This window comes from Aegilops tauschii, chromosome 3 (assembly GCF_002575655.3).
Source record: "Aegilops tauschii subsp. strangulata cultivar AL8/78 chromosome 3, Aet v6.0, whole genome shotgun sequence".
Lineage (NCBI taxonomy): Eukaryota > Viridiplantae > Streptophyta > Magnoliopsida > Poales > Poaceae > Aegilops > Aegilops tauschii.
The window spans coordinates 243,424,038-243,444,897 of record NC_053037.3 but is presented as its reverse complement, the minus strand read 5'-3'; the positions used below and the strand labels follow the sequence as shown (position 1 = coordinate 243,444,897).

Sequence of the window (20,860 nt, the reverse complement as noted above, 5' to 3'; positions counted from 1 at the left end):
GTGTGATTTAGATATATAGTTACTCGTATAATTATCTTACCCGTACGTTGTTTGTTATACATGGTGCCATGGTTTTGATATCCGTCCCCGTCGGCCCTCGTCCGGATTATGATTCGGATGTGGTATATTCTCTTTTATACCTATTTGTTGCATTTCATGTTTATGACAAATTATGCCCATCAAGTTGACATAGATATTTTTATCTAGGAGGTATGTGAACGGGAAATTCCAACCGACCCTATTGTCAAGAGGTTGAATTTAGTTGAAAGAGAAAACGAGTATTTGCAAGAAAAATTGAAAAGAATTGAGGGGGAGAAGATGGAATTGGAGTTGCATGTTGCCGATGTCGTCGATGATCACAAGATCAAGATGGAGAAAATGCGCTTGAAGATTAGAAAGATTAGAAAATATGGCAATGATAGTGAGGCTTGGTATCATTATGCTGTTGGATCAATTGTTACCTTAGTTGCGATCTTGATCGCATTTGTTGTTGCATTTAAATGCTTTAGCTAGAGACTTATTTGGATGTTTGTTTTATGAGAATAAGTGTTGTATGAACTTGTATTAATTTGGTCTTTTCGGTGTTGTGTAATGAAGATGAGCCGGCAATGGATGTACGATGACCAATGCTCTCCCCAGTTCGTTGATGACGTGCATACTTTTCTGCTTGCGGCTGAGGCAAACAAGCGGGCGGATGGTTTTATGCCTTGTCCATGTGCTGGCTGTAAGAATGGTCAGAATTACTCTAAGTTAAAAACCATTCACGTCCACCTGTTTGAGTCTGGTTTCATGCCCCACTATAATGTTTGGACCAAGCACGGAGAAAGAGGGGTTATGATGGAAGACAATGAAGAAGAAGAGGATGACGACATCTATCCTGGCCATGGGTTCCCTGAATACGATGGTACCACAATGGGGGAAGAAGCTGAGCCGGCAATGCGGGAAGAAGCTGAGCCGGCAATGTGGGAAGAAGCTGAAGAAGAGGCATCAGATGAGCCCGCTGATGATCTAGGTCGGTCCATTGCCGATGCAAAGAGAAACTGCGCAAGTGAAAAGGAGAAGAAGAAGTTGCAGCGCATGTTAGAGGATCACAAGAAATTGTTGTACCCAAATTGCGAAGCTGACAAGAAAAAGTTGGGCACCACGCTGGAATTCTTGCAATGGAAGGCAGAGAATGGTGTATCTGACAAGGGATTTGGAAAGTTGCTCGTAATGTTAAAGAAGATGCTTCCAAAGGACAACGAATTGCCCGAGAGTACGTACGAAGCAAAGAAGGTTGTCTGCCCTCTAGGGTAAGAGGTGCAGACGATACATGCATGCCCTAATGACTGCATCCTCTACTGCGGTGAGTACGAGGATTTGAACGTGTGCCCGGTATGCGGTGCATTGCGCTATAAGATCAGCCACGATGACCCTGGTGATGTCTAGGGCGAGCGCTCCAGGAAGAAGATTCCTGCCCAGGTGATGTGGTATGCTCCTATAATACCACGGTTGAAACGTTTGTTCCAAAACAAAGAGCATGCCAAGGCGATGCGATGGCACAGAGAAGACCATAAGAAAGACGGGAAGTTGAGAGTACTCGCTAACGGGTCACAGTGGAGAAAAATCGAGAGAAAGTACAGGGAGGACTTTGCAGGTGATGCAAGGAACGTATGGTTTGGTCTAAGCGCAGATGTCATTAATCCTTTTGGGGAGCAGAGTAGCAACCATAGCACCTGGCCTGTGACTCTATGTGTGTATAACCTTCCTCCTTGGTTGTGCATGAAGCGGAAGTTCATTATGATGCCATTGCTCATCCAAGGCCCTAAGCAACCCGGCAACGACATTGATGTGTACCTAAGGCCATTAGTTGAAGAACTCTTACAGTTGTGGAATGAAAAAGGTGTACGTGCGTGGGATGAGCACAGACAGGAAGAGTTTGACCTAAAGGCGTTGCTGTTCGTGACCATCAATGATTGGCCGGCTCTCAGTAACCTTTCAGGACAGATAAACAAGGGATACCGCGCATGCATGCACTGTTTGGATGATACCAACAGTATATATTTGAATAATTGTAAGAAGAATGTTGTGACGCCCCCGATTCAATCATACACTAATCATACATGCAAACGTGTACGATCAAGATCAGGGACTCACGGGAAGATATCACACCACAACTCTAAAAATAAAATAAGTCATACAAGCATCATAATACATGCCAGGGGCCTCGAGGGCTCGAATACAAGTGCTCGATCATAGACGAGTCAGCGGAAGCAATAATATCTGAGTACAGACATAAGTTAAACAAGGTGCCGTAAGATGGCTAGCACAAACTGAGATACAGATCGAAAGAGGCGTAGGACTCCTGCCTGGGATCCTCCTAAACTACTCCTGGTCGTCGCCAGCGGCCTGCACGTAGTAGTAGGCACCTCCGGTGTAGTAGGAGTCGTCGTCGACAGTGGCGTCTGGCTCCAGAACTCCAGCATCTGGTTGCGACAACCGAGAAGAATGGAAAGGGGGAAAAGAGGGAGAAAAGCAACCATGAGTACTCATCCAAAGTACTCGCAAGCAAGGATCTATACTACATATGCATGGGTATCAGTGTAAAGGGGCAATATCGGTGGACTGAACTGCAGAATGCCAGAATAAGAGGGGGATAGCTAGTCCTGACGAAGACTACGCTTCTGGTAGCCTCCATCTTGCAGCATGTAGAAGAGAGTAGATGGTAAGTTCACCAAGTATCATCGCATAGCATAATCCTACCCGGCGATCCTCCCCTCGTCGCCCTGTGTGAGAGCGATCACCGGGTTATATCTGGCACTTGGAAGGCTGTGTTTTATTAAGTATCCGGTTCTAGTTGTCATAAGGTCAAGGTACAACTCCGGGTCGTCCTTTTACCGAGGGACACGGCTATTCGAATAGATAAACTTCCCTGCAGGGGTGCACCACATTACCTAACACACTCGATCCTCTGGCCGGACACACTTTCCTGGGTCATGCCCGGCCTCGGAAGATCAACACGTCACAGCCCCACCTAGGCACAATAGAGAGGTCAGCACGCCGGTCTAAATCCTATGCGTGCAAGGGTCTGGGCCCATCGCCCGTTGCTCACCTGCATGTTGCGAACGCGGCCGAAAGCAGACCTAGCCCCCTTAATACAAGTGCAGGCTTACGGTCCAATCGGGAGCGCGCCGCTCAGTCACTGACGTCAAGAAGGCTTCGGCTGATACCACGATGTCGAGTGCCCATAACTGTTCCCGCGTAGTTGGTTAGTGCGTATAGGCCAGTGGCCAGACTCAGATCAAATACCAAGATCTCGTTAAGCGTGTTATTTTAAAGTAACCGCGGACGCCGACCAGGGCCGGGCCCACATCTCACCTAGGTGGTCTCATCCTGCCCTGTCGCTTCGCCACAAAGTAACAGTCGGGGGCTGTCGAGAACCGAGGCCCACCTCTACCGGGATGGAGCCACCTGTCCTTTCAGCCCCCACATCGAAATCACTTGCGGGTACTCTACGAGCCGACCCGACTTTAGTCACCACCATGTATCATATATAGTACTAGTTGACCCATTGCGCCAAATGGCACAGAGACCCGCTAAAGACATGTTGTCAATGAAAATAGTTTCATTTTGCAAGAACATATTTGATGTTGGTAGTAGAAAGCCTATGTGTTAAGTCATACTATATTGATAATATGTTTATGACGCTGAGAAATCTGAGTTTGCAAAAACAAATCTTATTTCTATAACATGCATAGACCAGCTAAGGATGCATTTTTTTAGTTGAAAATATAGTTACCATGATGAGAAATCTAAGTCTGAAAAAAAATCAAGTTTGCATAATATATATAGACCAATTAAGGATGCATTTTCTTAGCAGTGTTTGCACTAAACTTTTATTTTCCATGTGCACGAAAAGAAAAACCCTCTCTGTGTTGTGCATATGGAGGCATGGATATTTGAAAGGCTCATATGCTACCTAGCCTAGTCCAGGAACAATTCTTTGTGTGGGCCGTCCGGATACCTAGCTCGGTCCAGGAACAATTCTTTGTGCGGCCCGTCCGGAGTAGAATATGAAGCATGTGACGCCCTCGATTCAATCGTACACTAATCATACACGCAAATGTGTACGATCAAGATCTAGGACTCACGGGAAGATATCACAACACAACTCTAGACACAAATTAAAATAATACAAGCTTTATATTACAAGCCAGGGGCCTCGAGGGCTCGAATACATAAGCTCGAATACACAAGAGTCAGCGGAAGCAACAATATCTGAGTACAGACATGAGTTAGATAAGTTTGCCTTATGAAGGCTAGCACAAAAGCAACAATGATCGAAAAGGCAAGGCCTCCTGCCTGGGAGCCTCCTAACTACTCCTGGTCGTCGGCGGCCTCCACGTAGTAGTAGGCACCCTCAGTGTAGTAGCAGTCGTCGTCGAAGGTGGCGTCTGGATTCTGGGCTCCACCATCTGGTTGCGACATCCGAGAAGAATGGAAAAGGGGGAGCAAAGCAACCATGAGTACTCATCCAAAGTACTCGCAACCAAGGATCTACACTACATATGCATCGGTATCAATGAAATGGTTGTATCTGTGGACTGGACTGCAGAATGCCAGAAGAGAAGGGGAAAGCCTAGCCTATCGAAGACTAGCATCTTCAAGCAGCTCCAAGCATCAGGCAGCATCAGAAGAGATAAGAGTAGCATAAAGTAAAGTAGTAGTAGTGTTATCAACCTCGGCCAGAGATCATTTCTCGACTCCCTGCGAGAAAGCAATACCAGAGCCATACTATCCATTTCTCATCTCAAGTATCCAGTTCTAGTTGTATCGATCGGGATACAACGCCAAGTGTCCGTTACCGTAGGACAGGCTATCGATAGATGTTTTCTTCCCTGTAGGGGTGCACCAACTTACCCACCACGCTCGGTTAACTCCGGTCGGACACACTTTCCTGGGTCATGCCCGGCCTCGGCCAAACAATACGCCGCAACCCGACCTAGGCTTAATAGAGAGGTTAGCACGCCGGACTAAACCTATGCCCCCAGGGGTCATGGGCCATCTCCCCGAGAACTCCTGTACGTTGCGTACGCGGCCGGTGAGCAGACCTAGCTACCTCCTTCAAAAAGGCAGGTGCTTACCAGTCCAACCCGGCGCGCGCCGCTCAGTCGATGACGTCTTTCAAGCTTCGGCTGATGTATATGACGCAGAACGCCCATACTATGCCCACGTGATGGTTAGTGCTATCAGGCCAGAGGCCCCTCGGATCAAATATCCAAATCGTAGTGGATTAGGAACGCCCGCCTTTTTCTCTCTAGTATTTCACTTGGCTCATACCGGCGCCATTACAAGCAATACAAGAGGGGGTTCTTATACCCTGGTGCACACACACCAAACACCCACTAACAGCACGCACGCACGCCGGCCAAGTCACACAACGGCTTGATCCTTCTTTTGCTCTCCACCAACTACACGCATGCACACGTCCTATGCTTGTGCTGCATCTCCACAAGAGCCGCTTGACCCAGCAAAACAAACATGCATGTAGCTACACAACGGCCCGGACGCCGCTCATGCACGAAGGCGACTCGGCCAGCTTGCCGCTCGACGCAGTCGTCAAGATTAGTGCTGACAGACCGGTGATGAGCATCGGCAGCGTCGTGGGCGGGGCGAGCGACACAGCGGCAGGCAGCAGAGAGGCCATGTGCGGGCGCGGGCGGAGGTGGGTGCAGGTGGGCGTGCCCTGGGTGCGGCGCGCATGGCCGGACGCAGCCATAGGCGCGGGAGCGCGCACACAGGAGGTAACTCCGGGCGCGGTCACTGGAGGTAGCGGGCGACGATTTACGATGACAGATCGAAGGGGATAAGCAGGGGAATCGGTCGAGGGCCTCACCGCGAAGCTCGTGGGCGCGTCGGGGAAGCCGGGGACGGGCCGGAGCAAGGTGAATCGACGGCGAGGTGCGCGACGGCCGACGGGGAAGAAGAACGAGGCGATGGCTCCATGGCATCCTAGGTGATGGCGCTCTGCATGGATGAAGAGGACGACGGCGTGCTCCTCCTGGGCATGGCGATGAGGCGAGACACGTCGGGGTCGCCCGGGGATGGTGGTGGCCGCGGTGGTGCTGCGGCGACGGCAAGGGATCTGGAGAGGGAGGTGGAGCAGGAGGGAGAGGAGGGTGGAGTGGGAGAGTGGGGAGGCAGGGGGAAGTGGGAGAGGGGATCAAGGGGGCGCGGCGTCGACGTCCTTATCCCCAACGGGGCCTGTAGCGACGCGGGGCGGCGAGGTGGTCGGGGGCGAACGCGGGCGCCCCGGTCGTTGGAACAATGGGGAGGGAGACGACCGGGAGTGGGGGCTGGGCCATCTGGGCTGGCTAATTGGGCCGACCACTTCGGCCTAAGGCCCAGTAGGGGGGTCTTTATTTTTCTTTTTGCATTTTGTTTTAGTTTTATAAATTAAACAGCTAGCCCTATTTTATTCTTTTTAGAGCATCTAAACACATTATAAAAATGTTGTTTCAACATGAAAAATATCCAAGGATTATTTGCCACGCTTTGAACATTTTATTTTTGACATTTGAGAACTTTATTTGTTTTGTTTGAAATTGAATTTTGAATTGGTTTGAATCAAAGGGGGATTTAGTAACAGTGAAAATGATGACATGGCGTCATTATCAAGGGATTACTATAGCTTAATTATCCGGGCGTCACAAAGCAGCAGCGCCTGCATCCATCGTGCATGTGTATTTCTTTTCTTCCTCGATTCCTCCTTTGGGCGGGAGAAGCGTACTCAACTGGTGATATTTTTCCTTTCCTATTATTTTGGATTTCTCGGCATGCATGGTAACACAAATGGCCCATTACGCCATATAGCACAATTTCCATTTCAAACACTAAGTGTTTTGAAAATTAAATTAGGTTTTAGCATGGAGGAATAGTCCAGACTTGAAACAGCGGATGCAACTACTTTACCAATTCAAACTCTTTAGCAACCACTTATGATTATCATGTCAAATGGCACAAGGTGTCGATTTAGACTAAGAGTTATTTGAAAAGTGTTTCATTTGTTCTTTACAAAGTGTTAGATACAATTTCACTACACATAAGAATTTTCAAGCTCAGTTAAAAAGGTATTTTTAAGCATACAAACCACAACTCGGCGATGCAAAATTGTGGTTTAGTTGTGGATGTCAAAATGCTTGCGATAAAAAAAAGGCATTAGTTAGTTTCCTTTAGTAGGGACAAAACGATGTAAATATGCATCTTAGTTTGGTAGGCGAAAGCCCTATTTAAATTTAAATCTATGTTTAGTTGGTTTAGCTGTGGTCAAGCACACGTAGCAATAAATATAATTTTCCTTAGCAGAAAAAAAATGGTGTTTGTTGTTCACAACTGGATGCATATGCACATTCTATTTTTGTAGCAGAAAGCCCAAGTTTAAATCATCCCGTGTTGTAAACACGTTTATTTTTTCTAGTACCCATTTGTTTGGGAAATGCACACGCTAAGAATTTCAAGTTTAATGTATGAAAAAAATATATTTTTACGACATCTATAAACCTGCTAAGGAGGGTCTTTTAGCAGTGTTTCTATTAAACTTTTATTTTGCATGTGCATGAAAAGAATAACTTCTGGCACATATGGAGGCACAGGTATCTGAAAGGCCCATATGCTACCTAGTGAAAGTCTGCGACCGTGAAACTGGTGAGATTTCTCCCTTCCAATTACCTCGGATTTCTCTGCATGCATAGATTTAGTTGCACCAAATGACAGTCCAATTTGAATCCATACAATTTGTAACCCATTTATATGAAAAATTAAGACTCATCTCTTAAAATATATACTTAGGGATGCATAATTTGTTATGTTATTTGGGTAAATATAAAGGCATGCTTTTTCAAAAGAAAGCCCACTTAAGACAAAGAGTATGCACAAATACTAACATCAGTTTCTGTACGACGGTGGGAAAGTAGATATTCAATACTGGGGTATTGGTAGGTGGAAGAAAATGCCCGAGGATACAATAGGAGCATAATAAATAACATTTTGCTTCTGTCTAACTTATGAGCACAGCATGCCCTTTATTTACTCTAGGAATATCTCGTACTCTTTAGCTATTTTTCTAAGTGCATGCCCATTGATCTGAGTAAGCCGCTTCTTCAATATTGAAGAGAGAAGTTTGAGGCTGTCATGCCCACTGCTGAAATTAGACTGGGCATTATTCTGTAGGGCTTGGGGCAAAGAATATCCTGAATCAATCACAAGACAAACATCAGTATTAAGCAAGGACTACAGTAGAAGCAGCTAGAGATAATAAACAGAATAAAGGGCTATTTTTCTATAAAATATATTTTTCGCTATGAACAAGATTTGTTTAATTGAAATTAAATGTCAAGAAGTTAGAGAGCATGATATAATAAGTTCGAGAGAATGATTTGATGTTGCTATTCAACTGTTGAATAGATATTGAAGGCACATTACATGAGAGTACTGGATTTTACATATCTGAAAAGTAGGCACACCATGAAAGTGATAATCATCCAATTAATAAAACCATTATTCTAAAACAATATTAGACATTGCCTCATATATACCAACGGGAGTAACTTTCTATTGGTTAGAAACCGTTGTGCTGACAGTTATTTAACACGCGCTTTTTTTAGACGCACTAAGACCATATATAGGATGCAGACCATTCTCATGCCAATGTCTAGAATAGCCAATCTAAATAAGTCCTAGTAGCATGCTCCTACAAGATTCTTACAAAAACCTACATGGGTATGTTCCCAATAGGAATGGATATAGATTATGCTTAAAAAAATGCAACACTCTTAACACTTCCACCGGAGCACAATTCAGCTCCCACAATCAGTAATCAGCATGAAAACTTAAAAAACAAGTTTGATAGAAATCAATGTTCAGGAAAGCATGAAGCATAAGCGAAGCGACAGGCTGACGCTTAGAGCAATGGGCGCTTAAGCATTTTTTAAAATAGAACTGCAGGTTTTGGAGGCTGTAGACCGAGAATTAACCTGAGTAGACGATGCGGGACCTTGGGGAAGTTGGTGACATATTTCCTGAATGTGTATTGGCCTGTGTTGCCGCGACAGCATAGATCTGCAATGAAAGAACTTCATTATAAACATATGTTCCCAGCCTGGTCCTTGCTTGGAAAGAGAAGCAAAAAAGAAAAGGATTATGCAATAGACACACCAAACACCAAGGCAATGCAAAATATTCACTGATTTTACTCATATTTTTCGACGACGCATACAAAGTGGCCCTAAACATTATATTAATTAACAATAATGAAAAGAACTTCTTAAGGCACTCAGTCACAGGTTATGATTCTACCACCTACCATTTTTACACTGTAAAATGACCATGTCAGTACTGATTTTATATGAAGCTACAAAGAGATAATAATAATAATAATAATAATAATAATAGCGACATTGATGAAAACTGAAATCACAATATATATAAAACTTGGTGTCACACCCTCCTTACGTCATGGCAGTACCTGACCTCTATTCTAATAAAATCATATTATAACAATTTGCATATATATACCTGACCTCTGTTATAATAGAATTTATATATATGCTTCACTCAGTGTGCCTACAATTTTTAGAATGTAAATTTTCCCATGTTTTGAGAAACCATTTTAGGATTGCAAGGAACAATTTTGCAAAGTATAACATTGCAAGTAAATCAAGAAGAGTTACTGAGAAGCTACCTAGCCTGTAGCATGGAATCTCTTTCGTCAGCACACTCAACCAAGAGCACCATCACATAGAACAAAGAGGTGTAGGAAAAATAGTTTGTTTCATGTATACTTGTAAACGATATTGCCATTTTCCAATAAATAAAGTCATTTCCTGAAAAAAAAAACGCAGGAAAAAGAGGAACAACCCAGGATTACCAAACCACCTCAACCCATAGACCGGCCCAGGTGGCTCACCTCAACGAACACTCGGAAAAGCATGTCGGGTTCTTGATGCCAGGCACCCTCTCGACATTGTCGCCTAGTGAGATATAGCACGCCACCGATGGTGTCCTCTTCCTCGTCCCCCTCTCTACTTCCCCACTACATGTAATCCACAATCTGACTCCCCAGATCCTAAACAAAGCACCATCGGTATCTTTAGTGTCTGAAGTGGAGAACCATCAAGGGACACTGTAAAACAAATTATTTGCAGGCACCAAGGTGCAGCTACTAATTTCCCTTCAAACCATATGAACCTTTGCCATACAAAACATTATTATGCAAAGCTATACATACATGAACATAGCTACGTATTCATTATACATTATCTTGCAGAACATTTTAGAACTACTGAAATAGCAGCTGATGGTAAGGAAACACCGTTAGATTTTTCAACAAATAATCTCCAGCTGCTAATTTCTTGGGCGATTACAAACATACCCAGCGTCCATGTGTACAGGAATTATTTAGACAGGTCCCCAGGGCATGCTCACAGTCTATTCTATGTTACAGATAGCTTAGCTGTGCAAGAATTATCAGGGCAGTCTACTCTATGCGATTCAGTCAAGGTGTTGATATCAATTACGATAATAGCGATGATACATGTGTGTGCCATATCCACCGGGAATTGAACTGAACTACTCGGGCCCCAATATTTCATAGTGAAAATCAGTAGAAACTAAAAAGAATAAATTGTAATTAGTTTTGGTAGAAACATATTTCCATTAATTTTAATTAAGCAGAGCAGGGGAATTTCCTCAATGAGATGGGCCGGTGTGTTCAGAAGCAATTGTGATCAGCAGAAAAAGATAAATTGTCAGGATGCCGACAACATGGATCAATGGAATAAATTCTCACAAATGAAATGACAGTGAAGGGGATATGAATCTTGACTCTGGATTGAACAAAGTAAATGGGATAAGCTCACCTTGCCGCAGAGAAGACGGACACCCAACTTCAATAAAAAAGGCGAGTACGCCAAGCAAAATCTGCAAGGGAAATCTTAATTTAGACATGGTACCACCTGAACATAGCAAGACATCCGGATGTCTAAAATGCACCTCACCTACTGGAATCACCCTCGCCTCAATGAAAGAAATATAGCGCAGTTCGACCCTGAATATGAAGCAAAAAGACATAATGAGACATGCTGAACCTGCAATGAATGAATGAATTGTTTGAACCTACACTGAATAGTTCATGTCCATCCATCCGTATGCTACTTTCTCATCAGAACGTCAATCCCAAAGATCTTCTGCTGGAAATATAACTTTATATTAGTCAGCTGACACAACACCTTAACTATCCAAGGGGTTTCCTAATACGCAACACTCTCTCAGAACATTTGAGGAACAAATCAAGGGAAGTTTTCAAATCAGCATTACATGTGTAAAGTCATAATCCCTGAACATGATAAATAGCGTAGTAGAAAATTTGAAAAGCGGAAAAATTAAACCCTTTCATCGTCGCGCAAACGGCGCACGAAAGGCTATGCCACGTGTCTTTTACTGTGACGAAGGGGAAAAGGTTAAAAACGCGTCCAGCCATCGATCCCCTCATTTTCCCCATCTCCCATTTTCTCTTCCCTGAGTGGCGGCTAGGGTTAGCGCGATCGCCGCCTCATCCCCGCACGCAACCTCTCCTTTCGGCTCTCCTCCGCGGCTCCGCCTCCTCCTCTGGCGGCATCCAACCCATCGTCTTCTCCTACTTCCCTCTCTTATTCTTCTGTGCCTCGACGAGGTGGGCAAGCCGGTGCACACACAAAGGGTGGTTGCGGCTGCGGCTCCGATGCGGGCGCCGTGGAGGTGGAGTCGGAGCTGCAGCAGAAGGAGGTGGACGGCCGCGACAACAGCTTTAGCTTCGATGAGTTCCATCACCTCCATTGCTATCTCAGGTTCGTTTCGTTGCTTGCTTGCCGTTGGGTCCAATCAAGGCTCTGTTTTGGTTGCCTGGTTCGACGGTTCCACTCTGCCTGCGTCGATCTGGCATCTGTTTGGATTTTGGATCTGGAACATTTAGGAGGTTGTTCTGGATTGCTACGCTCTGTAGTGACAGGATTCGTGTTTCATATATTGCAAGAGATGAAATTGAGAGGCTGATGTGAATTCGTTTGTGTGTAGATTTTGTCAGTTATAGGATTGGATGTTTATGAAGTTTCTCTTACTGTCCTGCAGGTTAGCCGATTGATGTATTTGATTGCTGGCCCTTTTGTGTTGGCTGATGGTGGGGAGATGAAATAAGAATTAAACCTGATGCTGGGACAATAAGTATTTGTACTATAGATCCACTAAACATTGTATTGAAATAGCAGGCTACATATCTATCTAATATGCATCTGTGGTACAAGGTGAATCTTGTTTCCTGACAGAGAACAATAAAGATAAGTTGGTGACACAAAGTACTGAATAAAAAACACTTCTAATGATCTATATAATGTGAAATCTTTTTGTATGTGTAGATTTATCGAATAATATCATAATTCTGATATGTAGTTTCCTTCTGTTGGGTATCTCACGTAGCATGATATGAAGCTTCTGAATAATTGGTTGCGGATTTCTCGTATGTGTCTTGGAGTTCCAAACTTCACATTCATTGAGCTTAATTTTTATATATCGCTTATGTCTTTCCAGTCATGCAGTCGCAGGTTCTCCATTTCATGATTTTAATAGTTGACGGGGTGAGAAATTTCATGGCAAGAGCCATGGTTTATCTCAGATGTGTAAAGGGAAATATATTTGTTGACCCAAAAATCACACTACACTGTTGCAATTTCTCTGTCGAAAAGGTATGCAGAAGCCAATAGTACACAAAATATTTCTGTCGCCTAGAGATTTACTGGTTGTCTAAAAAAGCACCCAAAACTGATTGAAAAAGAAATAGATGCTGCTAAGTTGCATCCATTTGATATTTAGGGATGTCGCAAGATTGTACATATTCAGTTCCAATAAGAATAACATTTATCCCAACCTATGTCTTTGCAGTGCCTTGACGAAAGCAAAATTGGCCTCCCGTGCTATGATGACGCGAAGAATGGGACAATTTGCTCGATCAGTTTCAAATCAGAAACAAGAAATTTGAGAAATTCGTTGGATAAGTACTGATATGGTGCTTTTATAAGAAAGTAGGCATACTATATATTTTTTCCTTACATACCACTATGCTTTAGTAGTATTGGTATTTACTTTCTCATTTGCATAATGATATAGTCATTTATGGGCCTTTACCAATGAAGTGGTAATATTAGATATGGGTAATTGGGTCATGGATAATTAATTAATTATTGGCTCGTATTAACTCTGGAGCATCTTCAAATTTCGCAGTTATGTTTTCTAAAAGTTTTCCCTTTGGTATAAATGAGAAGCTAGAAAACAATATTTGTTTGCTGGCAAGTAAAATATGGTCCCCCCTTCTGTAACTTCTTAGTGTATTCTGTTTCTTTCATGGGAGTTCAATTAGACACAGTCGTTGTTGCTTTTGTATGCTGGAACTTAGCCAAAGGAGGTTGCTTGGTTGATATATTATCTTAAAAAGTTCTACTGAGAATTTGGAATGAAGTGCTTGATTGGAAATCCCTAAGCAAAACTTTGGTACTGCTTCATTGGATATCGGTTACATTATGATGTATTGCAAATTTTCGTACTACTTATTTGATGAATTAATGCTTCTACATATTTGTAGGTTGTGTTAGTTGACTTTGTTGAAAGAAATGAATAATTTGAAAATAGCTGGCATGTTCTCTTAATCAAGATTATTTCTTGGTGTAGATTATATGATTATTAATGCAGGTCCATGCTCTACTCTGATGGCTGAGGTTGGATACACTTGCTACATGTTTATTTAATTTTATTCTATTGGAGGATTCAAACTCTAGACTGATGAAGTGGTGCATTTTGAATTTTCTTCTTAGATATTGTGAATGGTCTACTGAAGGTATCAATAATAATACATACTTTACATAGTCAAGATTCATACTTTCCTTATTACATGTTGGTTTATATCCCCTACATATGTGATGTGTGTTTAGCTTATCAACTATTCTTAAGTGAATCTTATGTGGTATTGCAGGACTAACTTTTCTTTAGACAATTTTGTAATCTTTAGTTCATTTTGGGTCATTTCCATTGCCTGTTAGTGTTTTTCGCTAGAGTGCTTTGCAGGCAGTTGTTTGAAATAGAACCTTCCAGCCATCTTACTTCTCCAATAGTACTTTCTTGTTGAGTTTGGTTGGACGTTCTCCAAAGTAAATTTGGGAGAACAATAAACCATACTTTCTATGTTTTGAAACTAGAGCTGGCCATGATTAATTCTTTTCAAGTTGATAGTCTATCAGAGTTTGAATTTGCTTTTGTATAGCAATATGGAAGTATATTATTTCATCATATTTTCCTAAAGTAGCTTCTAATTTGTTCACATTTGTAGAACTACACAATCTGCACATTCCTTCTCTTCTCCTAATCAATTTCATCTCAAATTAGGCTTTATCCCCTCATTAGCATTCTGAGCTACTTAAATTTCTTCGCCCACATGTTTGATTTAGGTTTTTGTTTAGACATGACAAATGTTTGCAAGTTATAGACGCCACGCCTGCCGCTGTCGGGGAGCTCCTGCCTGCGCTGCAAGCCTCATGACCTTGCAAACTCGCTCGTGCTGCTTAAACGATACGGCCTCTCCCTACTCAGGATGGACTGCTTCGTGCAGATTCACTCTTCTTTGCCTGAAGGCTCCTGTGTATCCAGGACCGGCACAAGGAAAATTCTGGGATGAAGTATGTACCATTTTCTTCAATATTTCATTTCCTTAAATATTTCATCAATGCATGGGTATAAACTGAACATTGTATATTGTGACCTATGTAGGAAAAAAAGTGAAAATGCAAATAGATGAGAAATCCCAACTTATTCCTTTGGCCATTTCTGTAACCAAAGCTATTGGCTGGCCAACACAAAGGAGCTGAAATTTCATACCGACAAAAATAGGTATTTAATATCTTTTTCAGATAGTTCTCATTTAGGGTAGTGGTTCTAGGTTTATATTCAGAATTGTTCTTTTCTGTAAAATTTTCTTGAAGAAATATGTGCGTACTGCTTCTAGAATTATATTGTACCATATTTTACCACCACCTTCCTCAACTTTTTGTTCCGAAGGTTGATCTTAATTTCCTGATATTGTCTACTCTGTATATTTCATAATAATAACTGATAATCCCTCTCTAAATTAACCCGGCCAGATTGCTATGTAGTCAACTCTTACTGAATTGATCTATGTCAGCTCATGCTCTCAAGCGGTCAAGAGGTCATTGTGTGTTCAGTCTTCTCTACATATTAATTAGTTTGTTCAACCCAACAGTCTTATCTACATATATCTAACCACATCAGGAGTTCTGACATGTTTATAGCTGAATTAATCTTTATACATATGGCAGGTGCTGGAGGTACCATGCAAGCAAGCATGGCGACCGCGATCATGCTGCAGTGGCTGGGTATATCCCCTCCCGCTAGCTGAGGATGGGCTCGATGATGGTGCTCCTACCCTTACACATGTTTTAGCTTCTGCACTGTCTCTTTGTCTCTCTATTACCTTGCCTCCCCACTTATGCTTTGAATTTGCTCTTTGCTTGGCAAGATTAATGTGAGGTGTTTAATTTATGTTCATAAACTAAAAAAATGATGCCTGGTGAGATTTTAGGTGTATCCACCAATAATAGCTTTTGGAATAATGTTAATACAGTTTGCTCTTTGCTGCCCAGTACTTGTGAATATAGATTGGTTACTCCACTACATGTTACTCCGTGTGAGGTGGGCTTAAATTTCTTGTTCAGGTCATGTGTTTCAAGAACATACATATGGATAATTTGAGATTTTTGGTCATTTGTATTTGGCTGTTTCATTCTTCTATAAAACTGCAGGTATATTCCCACATTGAACTTGATTATTGCAATGATTGGGTTGATTTGGACATACTGTGCCTTGAATGACTTTTCCCGTTGGGCAATTCAAATGATGGAAGCCTCTTTGGACCCTTCCACCTCTCCGGCCTCACCACTGGAGACTCGGATGCGAGAACCGCCACCGCCACCGCCATGTCTGTCGGTGACGCTCACACAAGAATCCAGAGGCAGTACCTTGGTCCTCTCCCTGAGAACAACAGCTCTCTCATGATGCGCGGTCGCGGCCCGAGGGTGGCGGGACTGACGCCACCGTCCATGCCATGTTCTGGCTCATCCCCAAGGCTCCTTGCCGATGTCCAACCAGCGCCACACATCCAATGGTACTGCCAACATGAGAACAACAGCTCTCTCATGATGCGCGGTCGCGGCCCGAGGGTGGCGGGACTGACGCCACCGTCCATGCCATGTTCTGGCTCATCCCCAAGGCTCCTTGCCGATGTCCAACCAGCGCCACACATCCAATGGTACTGCCAACATGAGGACGCCCACCCCCGTGTTGATCGAGCTTTTTGACCTGAGCCTGATGGACAAGGTCATACGGGCATCTGATTTTGATTTGCTATGTGCTCTCTTTTCACAAGTGTAGCTTTTTTGTGTTATAAAACTATGCTACCGATTGTTCTTTGTTGATATTTCCCTACTTGTGTCCTGATTAATGGATCTGAGGTAGTTAGAAGTCACTGAATAACTACTTATACTATTGTGTCAGCCGTCACTGGCTACAATTGTTTATATGATACTTGTACTATTATACATGAACTGAGCACACTTGGTACAAAATAGGAGAGTGGAAGGGGCGTGTCCTACCTGGCACCGCCGAGCTTCTGCTCAGGCGGCGCGCCATGGGCGCGCCCCAACCACTAGTAGATATTAAAGATAGCACCATCGGGGCTAATGTACTATCTAAAAGTGCACTGATGCCTAGTATGTAAAGTTACCTAGAAAAACTCCAGCACATGAAAGGTGTGACAAAATAAAGGGGAAACAACAATCCTCCTCAAGAAATGGTGCTGATAGGCAGACATATTCCTTTTCATGTACTGTGGTGCAAGAGTTCAGAAGAAATCAGGCTCACCTATCTTGGAAGGGTCCGACTGCTCTAGGGACATCAAGCCACAATATCTTCGACCACTCAGAACCAAAACAATATGCCCTATCTTCAGTTTCAGACTTCCAGTCAAAGGAAACTGTATGGGCCAAAAATAATCTTCAGAGAACATAGAAAATAATAAATAAGCACAAGGATCATCCCTGGAAATGCAATACATGTTGCAAAACAGTCAAGATCATTTGAAAATATGCACATCTTACCCTGCTGCTTGTAGTCTTTGACGACCTGCTCCTTCTTCCTGTCGTTGGCCGCGTCCCCTCCCCTGCAGCCATACCCCATTGCGGAGGAGTGCCGCTGCTTGCACTCCTCGATGGCATGCTCCTTCTCGTATTGTTATCCGCCTCTCACCCCCTGCAGCTCCACCCCAGACAGCACAAGGTCACAATTTATATTCAGAGCTATTTGAAAAGTTTTGGTCCCAAATTCGTTTTCACTTTTAGTGCCAACAAAAATATAGATCTGCTCTGCAATTAATTTACATGACATGACGATGGCATCAATTCATATCCATCCATTACAACATGAACATTTATATTTTGTTCTGCGGAAAACGAACTGGACATATAAGGGAATATACTAAACCAAAACAGAAAAAAACATGGCAATCTCTTTGCATAATCTGGAATGTAAAAAGGCATAGCTCCCAACTCAAGCTCTAATCTAACCCAGACCTTTGCTACTTCTAGTAATTGTAACTAACTAACTATAATCGTTAAAATTATCATCTGAAGAAGTGCAACACAATTGTTCTCAGTTCTCAACTGAATGCCCATATCCATAAAATTAAAATGCTTCAGAAAGTATGAAAATGCACTCAAACGTGATCATGCTTTCGAGTAATCACTGCCTAGAACTGAGGTGACAATGCACATGTGTCAAGAGGAGAATGAGCAAGAGTGGATTTGGAGTTAAAGGAGAAACCAAATATGGGCACAGAAGGAGAATGAGCAAGAGTGGATCTGAAGGTAGGAGGAGAAACCAACCATGGGGCTCGTCAGCTCAATTCAAGCGTCGAATTCATCCGAGGGCCAACGTTCGGCGAGCGAGCACTCATGTTTAAGCACAATGCATATCCTACAAATTTAACAAAGATCAAGGGGGATATCAGTTATGCCAGCACCACAGTCCCAAACTCGCATTTTGAGGTGTGAGCGAGACAAGACCTGAACAAATTCTACGGAAAGAAACTTATTTGATAAGAACACCAATGCAAGGGCACTGTGCAGAAGGTGGCCGTACTTCTGGAAAATATGAAGTATCGAATTGTGAAAATTTATCTTCCTGTTTTTGGTCCTATTGCTCAGAGTGTGGTATACCACTACACCAAAGAAAGCAATATCACACGGCAAACCTTATATTTTTCAACCGTCGCATAGAAGAATCATCTAAAGGAAGTAGACACATATGCCATGGACTGACCTAAAATGAGTGGCTTCATCATGTGCAATTGCCTTGACCAAGAGGATATCTTGGGAGATGTAAGCATGCTGGTATATCTGTAAGCAATGAGATACATCAGTTGGCACCCAGCATGAGTTTTTTGACGTACTTCTATATTACAGTAGCAATGGGAGGGTCACATATCAACTCTTTTTCTAAAAGCTCAAGAGTTGCAAATGCATATGCATATCACATCACTTTTTTTTGTAACAATTATGGCCAATGGCCAATGTCTATATACTAATCAGGATCAAAATTCTAGAGGTTATTTAGTTAGTCTAAAATATCACATCATGTTTGGTTGAAACAATATGCTAAAATATTCAGTTTGCAAAGCACAATGCTAACATATGGGGGAGAAGGTGGCAGCTCACCTGCAGCAACGAGCTAGCATCAGAAAAAGTAGGGGTTCATCCTTTAGCATACTATGAACATGTCGCTGCTGCCTTGCACCTTGATGCACCGCCACTGCCCATAGCAGATTAACATCCAATTGCTTTTGACAAATTGTACATAACAAATTACTTAATTAATACTTTGTAACTGATCAGCAGGAAGTAGCAACCAAATTCTAATAATGGTGAGCTGGGTCCAGGATGTATTACTCCCATTTCATACTAACTGTACCTACTGGGGAGAGCAGAAATGTGTAGCACACAGGGAGAGAGCAAAACCTGATGAAGAAGGAAAAGAAGGTTAGCAGGAAAGCAAAGGAACTGATCCGAGATAGGACCACCCAGAACTTACCCCAAAATCATGCATAATCGAGGCTATGCTCCAACTACAAAGCCAGAAATTGCTCCATTGTATCGACACCTGCAATCCTCCTCTATAAATGTTGCAGGCCTGCAGCTGCCCAGCAGGAAACCGTTAGCACTACACATACCATGGTGTAACAGTAGACCTCACAATTTATGTCAATACAACAGATCAAAGCATAAAGTTAGAAAACAAAGAAGGAAGACTCAGGGAAGATACTACCATGGGGACCAAATCGGAGCACCATTCTTCAAAAATTCACATGGATGCAGTGGTGAAGAGATAGGAGACGAGGCGAGTGAGGCCGGTGACGGCGAACGACCCTGGACAGCGGCGGTGCCTCTGTGACCGTGAGGGCCGGCCTGCTCCTTCACCCTTCGGCCTCCTCCCTCTTCCCTAGCCCCATCCCATCGCGATGGGCCGCCCACCCTGCTCCTTCACCTCACCACCGGGCTCGGCTAATCCGCGCCCGATTTGGAACCAGCCGCCACCGACGGCCGCATAGACAAAGAAGAGAAGGAAGGCGAGGTGGAAGGGCAGCATGGTGGAGAAGGGAGACGCACGCGGCGGCGAGGCTCCATCGCGGAGGACGTGGTGACTGGAGCAGGCAGAGAGACTGGGGATCGAGGGGAATGGGGGCTAGGGTTTGTGCGGCGACTTGTACGGGACTGAGGGGAGGATGGGATTGGCTGCGGAACACGCGGAGCGGATTGGCCAAAAATTTCCTACACGCGGGCACGGCTGACCCAGCCAATGAACGCCCAAGACGAGCCCACTCGTCATTGGCCAGTGAAAATGGCTGCAAGGTGAAAATCAAATTTTACTGCTGTGAAGATCCAATGGCTCAGGCGCGCTAGAAGGCAGATCGGACGGCCAATGAAGCCCCAATCGGGGGAGCTCCGTGGATGCGAGTTGGCCAGCCTCATTATTGTTTTAAATGTATGTATAAGTATATACCCGTGATCACCTCCCGAGTGATCACGGCCCGATAGTATAGCATGGCAGATGGACAAGAATGTAGGGCCACTGATGGAATACTAGCATCCTATACTAAGCATTTAGGATTGCAGGTAAGGGTAACAACTGTAGCAACAATGATAGCCTATGCATCAAAATAGGATTAACCGAAGCAGTAACATGCTACTCTACTCTAATGCAAGCAATAGAGAGAAGGAATAGGCGATATCTGGTGATCAGGGGGGGCTTGCCTGGCTGCTCTGGCAAGAAGGACGGGTCGTCAACACCGTAGTCGAACTGGGGGTCGCCGGCAGCCTCGGGGTCTACCGGAAAGAAGTAACGGAGGGGGAACGCAATAAATAACAGAGCAATCAAAGCATCACAAAGTGTAACATGGCAATACGCGGTGCTAGAGGTGACCTAACGCAGTAGGAGGTGTTACCGACGAAGGGGGGAAACATCCGGAAAGTATTCTCGGTGTTCCGCGTTTTCGGACAGACGGACCGGAGGGGGAAAGTTGCATGTTCGCTATGCTAGGGGCGTGTGGCGAACGAACAGACTGCGTATTCGGATTCGTCTCGTCTTTCTGAGCAACTTTCATATATATAATTTCATCCGAGTTACGGATTATTTTATATGAATTTCCTAAGTTTTAGACATTTATTTATTTATTATTAAT

General features: G+C 43.7%; 3 long non-coding RNA genes across 52 annotated transcripts; 1 reads left to right on the top strand and 2 right to left on the bottom strand.

The window, feature by feature from the left end:
- Positions 1-4,137: 4,137 nt before the first annotated feature.
- Positions 4,138-6,754, bottom strand: LOC141020974 (uncharacterized). Its single transcript, XR_012180969.1, has 2 exons — positions 5,876-6,754; positions 4,138-4,454 (listed from the first exon to the last, which is right to left on the bottom strand). It is a non-coding gene; the product is annotated as an uncharacterized lncRNA (long non-coding RNA).
- A 1,118-nt stretch (positions 6,755-7,872) lies between these two features.
- Positions 7,873-19,963, bottom strand: LOC109738757 (uncharacterized). Of its 50 annotated transcripts, none has more exons than XR_006672082.2 (16): positions 19,447-19,963; positions 19,213-19,317; positions 19,093-19,139; positions 18,840-18,961; positions 18,445-18,521; positions 18,189-18,343; positions 18,009-18,099; positions 17,226-17,376; positions 16,990-17,101; positions 11,156-11,222; positions 11,034-11,083; positions 10,896-10,956; positions 9,944-10,102; positions 9,719-9,860; positions 9,012-9,096; positions 7,873-8,228 (listed from the first exon to the last, which is right to left on the bottom strand). It is a non-coding gene; the product is annotated as an uncharacterized lncRNA (long non-coding RNA). The 50 variants fall into 50 exon arrangements; XR_012204843.1 differs by having other exon boundaries at positions 17,226-17,382; positions 19,447-19,962; XR_012204832.1 differs by having other exon boundaries at positions 11,156-11,225; positions 16,990-17,121; positions 18,265-18,343; positions 19,447-19,962.
- LOC109738759 (uncharacterized) lies at positions 13,914-16,667 on the top strand. Its single transcript, XR_012204847.1, has 5 exons — positions 13,914-14,732; positions 14,824-14,943; positions 15,390-15,506; positions 15,873-16,145; positions 16,289-16,667. It is a non-coding gene; the product is annotated as an uncharacterized lncRNA (long non-coding RNA).
- Positions 19,964-20,860: the final 897 nt, after the last annotated feature.